General features: G+C 40.3%; 1 non-coding gene across 1 annotated transcript; it reads left to right on the top strand.

Moving 5' to 3' along the window:
- Positions 1-15066: 15066 nt before the first annotated feature.
- On the top strand, positions 15067-15138 carry TRNAE-UUC (transfer RNA glutamic acid (anticodon UUC)). Its single transcript has one exon. It is a non-coding gene; the product is annotated as a tRNA-Glu (tRNA).
- The last annotated feature ends 516 nt before the right edge of the window (positions 15139-15654 follow it).

Below are 15654 nucleotides of genomic sequence, written 5' to 3'. Positions count from 1 at the left end.
CTGATTTTGTTGTGTTTTGTTTTCCCTAGAACAAGAGAAATTGGTAGCAAAATGGAGGCAGAATTTCTGATGTTTTGCCCTTGATTTCACCAGCTTAAGTGTAATTCAAGAGTCCTCTCGTCAGAACGATAAGAAATGTATCTTCCAAACCAACACAACATACTTACAAGGTTCATTCTCACTTAGATGGTTGAAAAGCTTCTCTAACAAGTCACCTAAAGTACAAATGCTTGTTGTTGTTGTTTAGTTGCTCAGCTGTGTCCGACTCTTTGGGACCCCATGGACTGTAGCCCACCAGGTTCCTCTATCCATGGGATTGTCCAGACAAGAATACTGGAATGGATTGCCATTTCCTCCTTCAGAGGATCTTCCCAATCCAGGGACTGAACCCATGACTTCTGCATTAGCAGGGGGATTCTTTACAACTGAGCCACCTGGGAAGTCCAAGTTAGGTATATAAGCCTCTAACTGGAACCTTTCACTAAGCTGACTACTTCCTTAGCTAGCTTCATATGTGTATGAATAAACCTTCTACTCTTAGGAATGGTCTTTTGTCAGTTTAATTCTCAGGTTCCTCTTCGGAATTTAGGAGGTTTGGTTGGAGGAAAAGTTTTTCCTCCCTAGCGGTGGTCAAAGGGACAGCAATTTTTTCAATGAGAAAAACACAGAAAGAGTGGTGAGGGGAACCTCTAACATTTTCTAAAAAGAAGAAATCCAAATGGATTTCTTTGTATAAAACAAATTTTTAAAAGTCCTTCAATCTCATAAATATACAGGAACATGCAAGTTTAAATCACCCCTCTGACTGACAAATATTAGGAATCTGACAGTAACCAACATTGGCATGGATGATGAACAATAGGAACACTCAAACACTGCTGCTAAGTCACTTCAGTCGTGTCTGACTCTATGCGACCCCGTAGACGGCAGCCCACCAGGCTCCCCTGTCCCTGGGATTCTCCAGGCAAGAACTCTGGAGTGGGTTGCCATTTCCTTCTCCAAACACTGCTAGGGAGAGTGTAAATAGATATATCAATGTATTAAACAGTTTCACGTTGTCTAGAACATTGAAGATCCAGAAACCCTATGACCACCACATTCACTCCCAGCTGTCCACTGAGCCTTGTTACTCAGTTGTGGCCTCTAGACTAGAAACGTTAGCTCTCCCAGCAGTTTGTCACTATAGACCTTAAGAACCAGATTTTGCATCTTAACAAAATCCATCAATGATCTACAAGCACCTGTGCTCCCGGATATATGGACAAGAATGTTCCTGATAGCCCCAGACAGAAACAATCCCATTTTCTGTGAACATGAGACGGAAAAGTATACTGCGGTCATACAATAGAAAACCATATGTCAATGAATAGGAACAGATTACAGATAAATGCAACATGGATAAATATCACAATGTTGAGGGAAAGAATCGAAACACAAATAAAATATGTAGCATATAAATCTAGGTAGGTAACCCTTGATAACAGTCAGAACCGAGTGTACTGTTAGACATGCATGTTGAGGTAGTGATACTAGAAATGGAGAGAAGAGGAAAGTAAAACAGGAAAATCGGAGGAAGTCAGAGTGGAATTTTTCTCTGGAGGAGAGAGGATTGTGATCTTAGGGGGAGTGGGGCAGTTGTGGGGCATTTGCAAAACTAATATAGTTGTGGATACTGTTTAAGGGGTTTTGTTTTATGATTCTTTTATTGTTTTATGATTATTTTAATGCTGTATGATGCTCTCTGTAGTTTTTCACATGTGTGTTGTGTCTCACATTAGATAAATAAATGCTATAGACTTATTTCCAAGTAGGAAGAAATTACCTATGTTAGAAATCAGTTCTGTAAGTTAACATATGGAAAACTGCAGATAGAATTTCTTCTAACCAACACATAGATGAGAAAAATCAAAAAGCAGGAAATAACGGCAAAGTAAATTGGCTCTGACTAGAGAAAAACCAGGGAGGATCCCCTGGAAGAGGGCATGGCAACCCACTCCAGTATTCTTGCCTGGAGAATCCCCATGGACAGAGGAGCCTGGTGGGCTGAGTCAGACACGACTGAAGCGACTGAGCATGAAAAGAAAAACCAAGGGGTCCCAGTTTCTATTCTATTAAAAATAAGTCCTTTTCCTTTCCAGTAAAGCTATCTCTATCTCAGCTGTCCATGAGGAAAGTTTAGGCACAGTGTCCCAGGCCCTTGGAGTGGGAGTGCTCCAGGGGTAGTAGAGCGGGGGAATCAGGAGAGTTGTAGGAACTTGGGAGGAGGCTGTAGGCCATGCCAGGTGGAAGGGAGGTAGGGGCGAAGGAGGCCTGGGCACTTAGAAATCAAAGAAATCATATCCTGTAGATCATAGCCTGCCCCTCTTCTTTCTGCCTACCTCTTCACCTTTGACCCTGGACCCTCACAGGAGTAGCAGTTTTGGAACTCTTATACATCAGACAGTGCGTGGAGAGAAAGGGCATTTCATGTTAGAATTCATTGTCAAAGCCACATACCCAAAATTGAGGGTTAAAGTGGATTTGGCCACTAGGGCACCTACACAGAAATTCAGTCAGTTCAGCTCGGTTCAGTCGCTCAGTCGTGTCCGACTCTTTGTGACCCCATGGACTGCAGCATGCCAGGCCTCCCTGTCCATCACCAACTCCCGGAGCCTACTCAAACTCATGTCCATTGAGTTGGTGATGCCATCCAACCATCTCATCCTCTGTCATCCCCTTCTCTTCACTCCTTCAATCTTTCCCAGCATCAGGGTCTTTTCAAAAGAGTCAGTTCTTCATATCAGGGGGACAAATTATTGGAGTTTCAGCTTCAGCATCAGTCCTTCCAATGAATATTCAGGACTGATTTCCTTTAGGATGGACTGGTTGGATCTCCTTGCTGTCCAAGGGACTCTCAAGAGTCTTCTCCAACACCACAGTTCAAAAGCATCAATTCTTTGGCGCTCAGCTTTCTTTATAGTCCAACTCTCACATCCATACATGACTACTGGAAAAACCGTAGCTTTGACTAGACGAACCTTTGTTGGCAAAGTAATGTCTCTGCTTTTTAATATGCTGTCTAGGTTGGTCATAACTTTTCTTCCAAGGAGCAAGCATCTTTTAATTTTATGGCTGCAGTCACCATCTGCAGTGATTTTGTAACACAGAAGTTAGCTGAGGTGAAAAATCCCCAAGATGGAAACAACTAAGGCTGAGCTAGCTTCCTGTAACACTTAACAGCTGGGCCTGACATTCATGGAGTGGCCTTGAAGCCTCTTGTTACTATGGCTTTGATGTGGTTTGGTGCATATATTATTTTAGTCAGGAGAAAGTTCCTTTCTGTAAAAAGTAGAATATATAAGATAGTGAAACCTCAAATTGTTGAAAATAAACCTCACTTGAAAGAAAAAAAGCAACCAGAAATTCCCAAAGCTGTGTCCAAACATTAGCAGAAGATAACAGGAGCTGAGGAATCTTTTGATTCATGGTCACTTTAGAACACAACTCACTATTCAGACGGTTGAGCTTAAAATTACAATTAGGGCTCTAATAAAATAGGCAGAAGGTGAAGGGAAATGAATTTAAGATGGACTTTGAGAAAGAAGTAGTGAAGAGATACGAAAAATGTTACAAGTTTCTGAGAAGATAAAACATAAGAAATCAGTACAATTTGCAGAAATAAAAAGGGTCATTCATTTTCTTAGTCCATTCAGGCTGCCATAACAAAATGCTTCGGACTGGCTAGCTTATAAACAACAGAACTTTATTTCTCACCATTTTGGAGGTTGGGAAGTCCAAGATCAAGGTGCTAAAATAGTTGCCTGGTTCATAGTTATGTCTTCTTATTTTGTTCTCACATAGTTGAGGCAGACAAGCCCTCTGGGGTCTCTCTCTCTCTCCTTTTAAAATATTTATTTATCTGGCTGTGCCAGGTCTTAGTTGCGACATGCAGGATCTTCAATCTTCCTTGCTGCATATGGGATCTTTAGTTGCAGCATTTGAACTCTTAGTTGCGGCATGTGGGATCTCGTTCCCTGACAGGGTTTGAACCCAGACATCCTGCATTGGGAATGTGGACTCTGAGCCACTGGACCACTTTTATGAATAATCTCTTGTCATTCATAAGGGCGCTATCCTCATGACCCAAGCACCTGCCAAGGCTCTCCCTCCTAATACCATCACATCAGGCATTGGGATTTCAATGTAGGAATTTTGGTGGGGGACACAAACATTAATACATTAATGAGGCAAAAATCATTAAGGAGACTACGAGTATGAGCTCTGTCAAGTGCTAGGGAAAAAATTTAGACTTTGGAAAATAGAGCAGTTGCTATAGAAAGTGCTATAGAAAGTATGCTGCTGCTGCTGCTGCTGCTAAGTTGCTTCAGTCGTGTCCGACTCTGTGCAACCCCATAGACGGCAGCCCACCAGGCCCCGCAGTCCCTGGGATTCTCCAGGCAAGAACACTGGAGTGGGTTGCCATTTCCTACTCCAATGCATGAAAGTGAAAAGTGAAAGTGAAGTTGCTCAGTCGTGTCTGACTCTTAGCGACCCCATGGACTGCAGCCCACCAGGCTCCTCCGTCCATGGGATTCTCCAGGCAAGAGTACTAGAGAACCACAATGAGCTGAGTAAAACTTTTGAATATACTTAAGAGATCTGCAAAAGAAAAGGACAAATCTGTTGATTACAAAGAGAATGCCACTTGATATGACTTTGTTTGTGCTGTGGAACCAAAAGTGTGCCTGCCAGAAATTGTACCTTACGCTGATATTTATGTCAATGTCTTATTTCTCCAATGACTGTAGTGGTCTGAAGGATAGAGGATTGACCTTATCCAAATATATTTTATAATCTCCCACCCTCAGCAACAGACTGATGCAAGTACCAAGTTGTACACTATAAATATTTAATAAATACTGTAAGATGTGAATGAAAGAAAAATAGGTAGAGGGTAGAGAGTTTTTTTTTTTTCTTAAAAAATTCTGAAAAAAATTACTTGCTGTTATTAAGAACTACATAATGAGTTCTTTAGAACTGATTCAGTAATCTTCCTTACTCACCCTGCTCCACCCTCTACATCACTACAGAAATGAAATAACTTTTTATTGTGTTTATTCCTTTAAAAGTCAAGTAAAATATAACAGAGGGAAAGGCTGGCAGGTTAGTTCATGTTGTGGTTTCTCTAAAAATTTAATCTTCTCTCTCCAGAAACCTCTACAGATGCTTTCTTTTCTAGATTAGTAACTACTGCTCTGATGGAGGCAAGTGAGAGGGTCCATGGGGAACTGGGATCCACTGGGAAAGAAAGACATTTGGGAAAGACTTGGCTTGCGTTTTGTCTGGAGGGGAAAGAAAAGAGGGCCATTGACCCAGACAATCATGTCTGAAAGCTGCCATCTAGTGTTCATTTCTGAGAATACACCCTGAGGTACTAATTCTGTGGTTCTCTATCTCAAGGACTGTTTTTTACTAATATTTTATTATTATGCACCAGATTTTAAGACGATTTGGTTACCAAAAGAAACACAATATGAAAAGAATTATGTTTTTAATCTGTTTAATTGTATACATATAATACTGCCAAACCAAGACTTTGAATAAATATTTCTAAAAGAAACAATCCCAAACTGAACTGAGGTAATAGCAGTTAAAAAATAAAAATAATATGCAGGTTATCTTTTCCATCCTATTGTTAGTAAATGTCACCAGTAGTTTTTATTGCAGAGAGTACAAGGAGAAAAGAATCATTTATTGTGTATCACCAATGTGCCCAACTCTACAAATATTATCTTACATACGTCTTAAAACAGTCCTTTTAGTTAAGTATTTTTCCCCTCTCCTTTATCTAGGTATAATTAACAATTAAAATTTGAGTTAAATCAAATTGCCAACATCCGCCGGATCATTGAAAAAGCAAGAGAGTTCCAGAAAAACATCTATTTCTGCTTTATTGATTATGCCAAAGCCTTTGACTGTGTGGATCACAATAAACTGTGGAAAATTCTTCAAGAAATGGGAATACCAGACCACCTGATCTGCCTCTTGAGAAACCTGTATGTAGGTCAGGAAGCAACGATTAGAACTGGACACGGAACAACAGACTGGTTCCAAATAGGAAAAGGAGTACATAGAGGTTATATATTGTCACCCTGCTTATTTAACTTACATGCAGAGTACATCATGAGAAATGCTGGGCTGGAGGAAGCACAAGCTGGAATCAAGATTGCCAGGAGAAATATCAATAACCTCAAATATGCAAATGACACCACCCTTATGGCAGAAAGTGAAGAGGAACTAAAAAGCCTCTTGATGAAAGTGAAAGAGGAGAGTGAACAAGTTGGCTTAAAGCTCAACATTCAGAAAACTAAGATCATGGCATCTGGTCCCATAACTTCATGGCAAATAGATGGGGAAACAGTGGAAACAGTGGTTGACTTTATTTTTGGGGGCTCCAAAATCACTGCAGATGGTGACTGCAGCCGTGAAATTAAAAGACGCTTACTCCTTGGAAGGAAAGTTATGACCAATTTAGATAGCATATTAAAAAGCAGAGACATTACTTTGCCAACAAAGGTCCGTCTAGTCAAAGCTATGGTTTTTCCAGTGATCATGTATAGATGTGAGAGTTGGACTGTGAAGAAAGCTGAGCGCTGAAGAATTGATGCTTTTGAAGTGTGGTGTTGGAGAAGAATCTTGAGAGTCCTCTGGACTGCAAGGAGATCCAACCAGTCCATCCTAAAGGAGATCAGTCCTGGGTGTTCATTGGAAGGACTGATGTTGAAGCTGAAACTCCAGTACTTTGGCCACCTGATGCGAAGAGCTGACTCATTTGAAAAGACCCTGATTCTGGGAAAGATTGAAGGTGGGAGGAGAAGGTGACGACAGAGGATGAGATGGTTGAATGGCATCACTGACTCAATGGACATGAGTTTGGGTAAACTCAAAAAAATGATGGTGATGGACAGGGAAGCCTGGTGTGCTACGGTTCATAGGGTTGCAAAGAGTTGGACACAACTGAGTGACTGAACTGAACACCATTTTACAGATGTAAAGTTGAGATGAAGTAACTGGCTTTTGTAATAGAGCAAGTTGGATAAAGAATTCACATCTGTCATACTCTCAGTTTATGCACGTTCATCTAAACGACAGTGCCTAGGAAACTTTTTTTTTTTTTTACTTTTTTTAAAAATTTTATTTTATTTTTAAGCTTTACATAATTGTATTAGTTTTGCCAAATATCAAAATGAATCCGCCACAGGTATACATGTGTTCCCCACCCTGAACCCTCCTCCCTCCCCATACCATCCCTCTGGGTCGTCCCAGGGAGACTTTTTTAATAGGGGAAGATTTGCACCCTCATCCCCCTTTACTGTTTTGTAAGCTGTTAGAAGGCCTAGAAGGCCCAAACAACTTCGTTTGGAAATCACTGCCTTAAAAGGACCCTCCAAACCTATTGCTCTGCAGGACCATTTCCTTAAAGCAAATTGTAGTTTTTAAAATTTCTTTTTTCGATTGGAAAGAAATGGATTTATTTAGAGAGAAACACACTCCACAGACAGGACCATCTCATAAGATGAGAGGCCAAACTGTGCTCTTGAGATCAGAACCAAAGTATTAAGAATTCTAAGTTAAAAACACTAGAGTGGTTTTATTCTTGAGTTTTACTAGAGCAAATACTTAAAATGTACAAGATATTTTAGTTATAATCTAACTGTAATACATTTCAACTAAAAGTAAACAGGGTTTACATTCAGTTCAGTCTGTCACTCAGTCCTGTCCAACTCTTTGTGACCCCGTGGACTGCAGCACGCCAGGCTTCCCTGTCCATCACCAACTCCCAGAGCTTACTCACACTCATGTCCATCGAGTCGGTAATGCCATTCAACCATTTCATCCTCTGTCGTCCCCTTCTCCTCCCACCTCAGTCTTTCCCAGCATCAGAGTCTTTTTAAATGAGTGAGTTTTTCACATCAGGAGGCCAAAGTATTGGAGTTTCAGCTTCAGCATCAGTCCTTCCAATGAATATTCAGGACTGATTTCCTTTAGGATGGACTGGTTGGATCTCCTTTCAGTCCAAGGGACTCTCACATTTACATTATGTTCATTTACATATATAACATTTACATTATGTTCATTTAAACTTTTAGCTATTCCTTATTACATCAGGAATTCAAAATCTTATATGGATTCAATAAAATAAGCTAAGCCCCCAAATATTCCAGTTTTGTCTCTAAATGGTGTTCATCACAATAGAAAAACATGCATGCAATTAATTTCTTAAAGAAAAATATTAAATTTCCTTGGTTCATTATGTAATATATTTAATTACCCCTTTAAGTTGGACAAGTATTTTAATGCAAAATTCCCAAGTTTAGAATAAATATTTTAGAACACCAATATGATTCATTAATGAATCATTTATCAAAGAAAAGAACTCATTGATTTGACACCTATCTGTCTAGTTCCTGAGCTTTTGTTCTTAGCCAAGATTTTTTTTTACTCCTAACAACAATTTTATAAAGTCTGTAATAATTGTATGCTATCCAGGCAAACTAGTGTTGCAAATAACCCTACATTTTATGGAATTCAACACAATAGTGTTTGTGGTGCAGGTGCTCAGGCTTCTCATTGTGGTGGCTTCTCTTGTTGCAGAGCACGGGTTCTAGGGTGCGTGGACTTCAGTAGTTGTGTCTCATGGACTTTAGAGTACAGGCTCAGTGGTTATAGCCCATGGGCTTAGTTGCCCTGTAGCACGTGTGATCTTACCAGGCCAGGGATGAAAGTCATGTCCTCTGTATTGGCAGGTGGATTCTTATCCACTGGACCACCAGGGAAGTCCAGGCACATTAAGATCTTTAAATCCCAACTTTTCCCCCTTTAGGAGTCTGGCTTCAGGGCCAAATGTCTTACCCATTTCTTGCCTGTGATTTGTTCTTATCAACCCAGAGTTAGGCTTCTTTTTTTACTCCTAAGATGTGGTTTTATAAAGTTGACTTTTCAAATAATTTATAGAATACTCAACATCAGACACAGTTATTCACACTGTCAGGTTGTCTTCTGGCTAATACTCCACAAATACACTCAGGCAAAATATTCAGGAATAAATTCTTCACATTTCATACATTTTTATTAACTGAAACTTCGTGAGGGCACTTTTGAAAATATGTGCATGTGTATATATACACACACGGAGAGACATATAGAATAAAGATAGATGTATCTGTATATATGTGTTTTAATTGATAAATGGGCAGTTGTTCTTGAAACCTTAAATACACACACATATGTATTTATTTTTTCACACATTTATTTGTAATTTAGCAAGCTGTAATACATTTATAGTATTCTGCAATCTTTTTTTGAGGGGAAATTTATATTATCTACATGTTAAAACAGATGTGCTTTCAGTTACACATATTTAAATTTTAATATTTATTCAGTGCCTCCAGCTAGACTAGGATTCTTTATTTCAGATACTGTGCTCCCTAGCCTTTGATTTAGGCTTCCTTTGAATAGTGTGAAATTACACTATTATAAGCTTCCCAGGTGTCACTAATTGGTAAAGAACTTGCCTGTCAATGCAGGAGACATAAGAGACTTGGGTTCAATCCCCTGGGTCAGGAAAATCCCTTGGGGGAGGGTGTGGCAACCCACGCCAGTGTTCTTGCCTGGAGAATTCCATGGAGAAAGGAGCCTGGTGGGCTACAGTCCATAGGGTCGCAGAGTTGGACACGATAAAGCAATTTAGCATGCAGGCACATGCACACTATTATAATATATTTACAATTATTGAAAAGTTAGAAAGAAGTTAAATTCATTAAACCATGTGTGGGGAGCAGTCTTGGGTTCATTTAACATGAAGATATGTCTTTCTTTGGAGCACAGATCTTTTGGGGAGTGGCTGACTAACTATGTCCTTTCTATGGTGTGCCCTCTTAAAGGCTATAGGCTTTTGGTGATAATATATCAAGTAATTAGTCATATATGTAGGCAATTTGGTAGAAGATTCCTGCCGTCAAATAGTTTCTGGCATTCCCAGAGGAAGGAAATGTACGTCTTGTGAGTCAGTACAGGGTGACTTTAAATTAACAGCAGCAAAAGGGTTTTCATTTTTTCCCCAGTGGCCATGTCTTTACCATGGTCACATTTGTACTCCATGGTCTGTTGGAAAGATGTGGCCTGCTTGGGGCTTTCATAGGTACCCAGCAAGGCAGTATTTATTCTTTGACCTGGGCAAGAGGACCCTGCACTATAGAGGTCACCACATAATCACAAACATGCGAAATTGCTAAGGCCTACAGTGTTCTTGCCTGGAGAATCCCAGGGACAGGGGAGCCTGGTGGGCTGCCGTCTATGGGGTCGCACAGAGTTGGACACAACTGAGGCAACTTAGCAGCAGCATAGAGGAGGGAAGACTTCTTTTCCTTCTGGTCATCTGAGGTTCTCAGGCTGGGGCCCTGTAACTTAGACGAGACAGACTAAGAAGAGAAAAAGAGTGTATTAACATGTGCATTGTGCATACTCAAAGAAATGGTTAAAACTCAGTCTATATAATGTCTTAACCAAAGAACAATAAATTTTATGTAAATGACAAGACAAAGGAAAAGATTTTGAGTTTCTAGGACAGCAGATTGTGGGAAGGCTAATGGAAGGTAAAATGTATTTATGGAGATTCCTCTGGTGCTGTCTCTGGAGCTGAAAATCATCTAGAGTTGTCTCCAGTAATTAGCTTTTGCCCTTGCTGGTAGAGAGAAGAGGGGTGATACGTTAATGAATTTATGTCCTGCTTTTAGGTAAATAGGAGGACAAAAGAAAACCTTCCTTATATCTGCTTCTTCTCAGTTGTCTTAGGCGAAAAGCAGTCCTGATGCCAAAGTGACATATTTTAGGGTGGTACATTCTGCTACTTTTCAGGCCCCAGGAGATAAAAAACCCAGCATAAGAAAATACAACTGTATCCAAATACTATGAAGTCTCCTCCGTTGTGTATGACCAACATCGGAGATGAATATTGCTTCAGAGAATGGAAAGGCTTTGAGTAGAAGAAGCACTTAAGTAGAAGAACGTAACAAATTACTTTGTCAAATCCTTTCAGATAGCATGAATGCAAGGGATTCGTACAAAGCACAGCTATATAACAGTGTGGAGCACTGATTTCTTGCTTCTCTTCCTGTTTCAATGAGTGGTTCCAGAATTACTCATGATTTAGCTTATTAGCACACTATTCAAAACAGCTGTGGCTGAGAAACTCTTAGGCGTATCACACAATTCATATTCTCTTTAAAGTCCTATATATGAATGTCAAGACCTAATATACATGAAATATGCTAATGACTAAAATTGGCAACTGGATGGACTATGAACACTAAAATCATGTTAGTTTTATTTCCAGAACAATATTTAGTAAGATTTAATTATATTTTCCAAAAATTCTAAAGTCTAAAATAAAAAGTCTAAATAATTTTGACTTAAAATCTTTATATTCTTTAATTATAACGTATTTTGCCTTTTGATTTTGGAAGATAATTATGAAACTTAGAAGAAAAAATAACTTTTCAAAAGTGTGTGACAATAATTTTAAAAGTTATACAGTAATTTAATTTACTCTTGGGGAAAATATATTACAATCTATACACTTAGTACACAATTATTACATTTTATATTTTTAATAATTTAGATCAGGGGTTGGCCTAAATTATTAAAACTTTAAGGAATAGACAATAAATAGTATTTTTAAACTTTGTGGGTCAGTCTCTAGGACAACTGCTCAACTCTGCTGTTAAAGTTCAAAAGCAACCACAAATAATACATAAATAAGTGGACATAGCTGTACTGCAATAAAACTTTATATTCAAAGACTGGTAAACCAGGTTTGGCCCATGGCTATTATTTGCTGACCCCTGATTTATATGATTACTGTCAACAAGACCTAAGTAATAGCAAAGTATTAATTATAAATACATGATTAGTAATATTGCTTAAGTTAGGGCAAGTAAAACTAATATTATGGAATAAAAAAATTTATGAATTATGCATCAATTGTATAACCCCTCCAGACATCAGCAGTCCATCAATAGAATACTTAAACAGGTGCAATATTAAAGAGAGTCAGCAAAAAAAGACTGAGAAGGAGTAGGAAGTGAAGTAGGAGAAAACCAAGAGAATGAGTGTCCTGGAGGTCAAGAAAGCATGTCAGGAAGAAGAAATTGATTTTTTGGGTTGATGGAGGGAAAAACCCAGTGAAATGGCTTTGAGGGATCTTGGAAGATGAGTCATTTACTCAGTGATTGTAGATAATTTATCCATGCTAGCATCATTATGTTTATCGCTCATGTTGCTTTCCCTCCTGAGTTAGAAGCCTGATATTGTACACTGTATTAGGAATATACCCAATTGTGTGCTAGTCTAGGGCAAATTCAAAAGTTTTGTGTATAAACAATGTTTTTGTCTTAACAGCCATCAATATCATGTTCCTTTATCCTCACTGTACCCCTCAAAACAAAGAAAACATCTGGGACTAGAACCACGGAGGTTTTCAAATAAGCTGAGTTTTGTAGCATTGAAATTGAGTCTTTTCACCAAAGTATAGTATAGCTTGAAACAGGAAACAGCAATTAAGACTTTGCCCAAATCCATTGACCAGCATTTAGATTGGGCTAATCCTTCTCAGCTGGAAACACTATAGAAGAAAGTCCCACTGGGACTGGCAATGAGATCCTTTCAGGCAGTTAAGAAAATTCAATTTACCTTTGCTGAACGTTTGCACATCGTGCCACCTGCCTCTGGCAGCACAGAAGACCTAAACTTGACACCTTGGAGGATGTTGTAAGTGCAGAAACAGGCTGACTTTGATACAGTGAATGGAACCAGGATGCACCTGCACTTCCAGATTTCTCAACTTCAGCCCAAGATGGGCTTGGTCCAAGTGTTCCTGTAAAAGTTCCTGTTCAGGTTTCCCATCTGAAGGTTCACACCTATATGGACAGAACACGCTCCACACAGGTGCCTCCAAAACACACCACTTGTGCACCCTGAAGCTTAGGACTTAGTCTTTGCTTAAGGGGCCTAGGCAAGTATGTTTGGGCTTTCTTGGTGACATAGATGGTAAAGAAACTTCCTGCAATGCAGGAGATGAGGGTTTGATCCCTGGGTCGGTAAGATCCCCTGAGAAGGGAATAGCAACCCACTCCAGTATTCTCGGCTGGAAGATTCCATGGACATAGGAGCCTTGCCGGATAGTCTATGGGTTTGCAAAGAATCAGACATGACTGAGTGACTCACACAACAGGACCTTCCCATTTCACAGAGGCTGTAGGACTTCGAGCTTAGCTAAGGGGGTCCCTTTGCACAATGCAACCTCTCAGATCCAATTGAGCACAGAGGCCATGCCTCTGATGTCACTGCTTCAGAGGACCTGTGTGTGGGCGCAGAAACCTATTTCTGAGTGGGCACCTTGACTCCAGAGAGCTCTCTCTAAAGGCATCTCTTGGGTAACTGGGCATTGGTTCCTCCTTCCTGTGAATAGCTCCCCTTTTGTGAGGATTGAGTCAGTCCTGCTCCAAAGGTGCAAGAAACTTCCAGGCTGTGGATTTAGTCCCTGTGCTGCGCAGAGCGGGCCCGGAAGAATCTGAGCCATACAGGCAGTCACTCGCTAGGGCCGGGCTTACTGGTGCTTGCTTTCCTCCATGGATGCACAATCACAGGAGACCATAAGCATTTCTCTGGAGGTCAGAAGTTGATGGCCCTGCCCAGTGGAGCATTGGTATGGAGGTCTTTCGGTGCCAGACTCAGTCGTGTCCCTCGCCCGTTCTGTCCTTTTTCTGAAACCACCATCTCCAGAGTTAGTTCCCCCAGAATATTCTCCAGACCCTGTGACCAGTTTTTTCATTTTCCCCTCCTGTGGCCAATAATTTCTACAGTGTCTACAGCCAAAATATCTCACTACCAGGAGGACCTTCACCACCAAGTGGTCATTTAGAACTCCTCTTCATTTGTGGAAATCCACTGACCTTTTTTCCACTTCTCTTTTCTAGTAGGCTCTCTCTCAGGCTTAAGACAGTGCAGGCCTCCCACCTGTAAAAAATGGGTCATCCATATGGCCCTTAAGACAATACACATTGAACTGACCCCCATGTTTTTTTAGACCTTTAACTCTTCAGTTTAGCTTGTCCTTTCCTCATGGTCCTTGATTACCAATGCATCTTAGGGCCAGAATTCATTCACCTTCATATTTAAAAGGTGAAGGTTGGTTGGCATTCTTTCCTCAGGCTGCCTTGTTGAAACATGTTTCAAAATCAGATGTAACTTCTCCTGTGGTATTTAGGTTTAACAATTTTATCAAAGAATATTTTTCTCTTTGAGCTGCCCTGGCATCATGTACTTCTGAGCAAACAATTCATATCTGATGCTTAGAGCAAAGAAATAGGCTTGGCATTAGTTACAGTGGAAGACTACCTCAAAGCCTGTCCTTTTTGAATGCTCCTCCTTGGACTTCAGTTGCTGCTGTGAGGAAGTCCAAATAAACCCAGATGGGGAGAACTGAGGCTTTTGGCCAGCAGCCCAAGCTGAGCTTCCAGCTGGCATCTACCAACAGCTGTCAGCCTTGAGGTGGAGGTCAGTTGGGCTTTCTTTCTTCTACACCTCTGAGAATGGAGTCATTTTCAAGGTATAGTCTGTGAGTGAGGTTTGGGAAAAACATACTAGCTGGTATGTTGCAGTGGGATGAGAATGAATGGCAAGCATGAGTTGGCAGAAAGGGAAGAAAGTCAATGGGATGTAGGCTCCAGACAGTGAGAGGGGTAGGTGTTCCAAGACTTAAGGGGAACAAAGACCTATTATGATAAAGTGACAATAAGCACAAATATTCAACTGAGAAGTACTGGAAGGAATAAAAAGCAGGTGACTAAAGTGCAGACTAAATAGAGACATTTTGTGTCAGAAAAATCAATGATATCACTTGTAGGTGATTGGTTTAGAAAGACATGCATCATCTAGATATTGTACTTGTATCTTGCCATCATACAAGAGAGTAAATAAAAGGATGGTAAACAACACTATTATTAAATTAAAAACAGAGGCTGGAATTCCCTGGTGGTCCAGTGGTTAGGACTCTGCACTTTCACTGCTGAGGGCCCAGTTCAATCCCTGGCCAGGGAACAAAGATCCTGAATGCCTCGAGGTGCAGCCAAAACAAAAACAAACAAATGAAACTTTTATATTAAAAAGTGTGCTTTTCAAAAGTTTACATCATTCACCAAACAGAGTCATTCACTCATGGGTAATTTTAATAATTCTAAATCTCCAGTATATGGTTTTTTAATATATATATATATAATTTTATTTATCTATTTATTTTTGCCTGTGCTAGGTCTTCCTTACTGCTTGCAGGCTTTTTCTAGTAGTGGCGAGTCGGGGCTATCCTCTAGTTGCGGTGCACAGGCTTCTCACTGCAGTGGCTTTTCTTGTTGTGGAGCACAGGCTCTAGGCTCTTGGCTTCAGTAGTTTATGGAGTGTGGGCTCAGTAGTTGCAGTTCCTCGGCTCCAGAGCACAGGCTCAGTAGATGTGGTGCATGGGCTAAGTTGCTCCATGGCATGTGGGATCTTTCCAGATCAGGGATTGAACCCATGTCTCTTGCATTGGCAGGCGGATTCTTAATCCACTGAGCCACCAGG

This window comes from Bubalus kerabau, chromosome 4 (assembly GCF_029407905.1).
Source record: "Bubalus kerabau isolate K-KA32 ecotype Philippines breed swamp buffalo chromosome 4, PCC_UOA_SB_1v2, whole genome shotgun sequence".
Lineage (NCBI taxonomy): Eukaryota > Metazoa > Chordata > Mammalia > Artiodactyla > Bovidae > Bubalus > Bubalus kerabau.
Note: the sequence above shows the minus strand (reverse complement) of the source record. Positions and strands in the feature narration are given on the sequence as shown.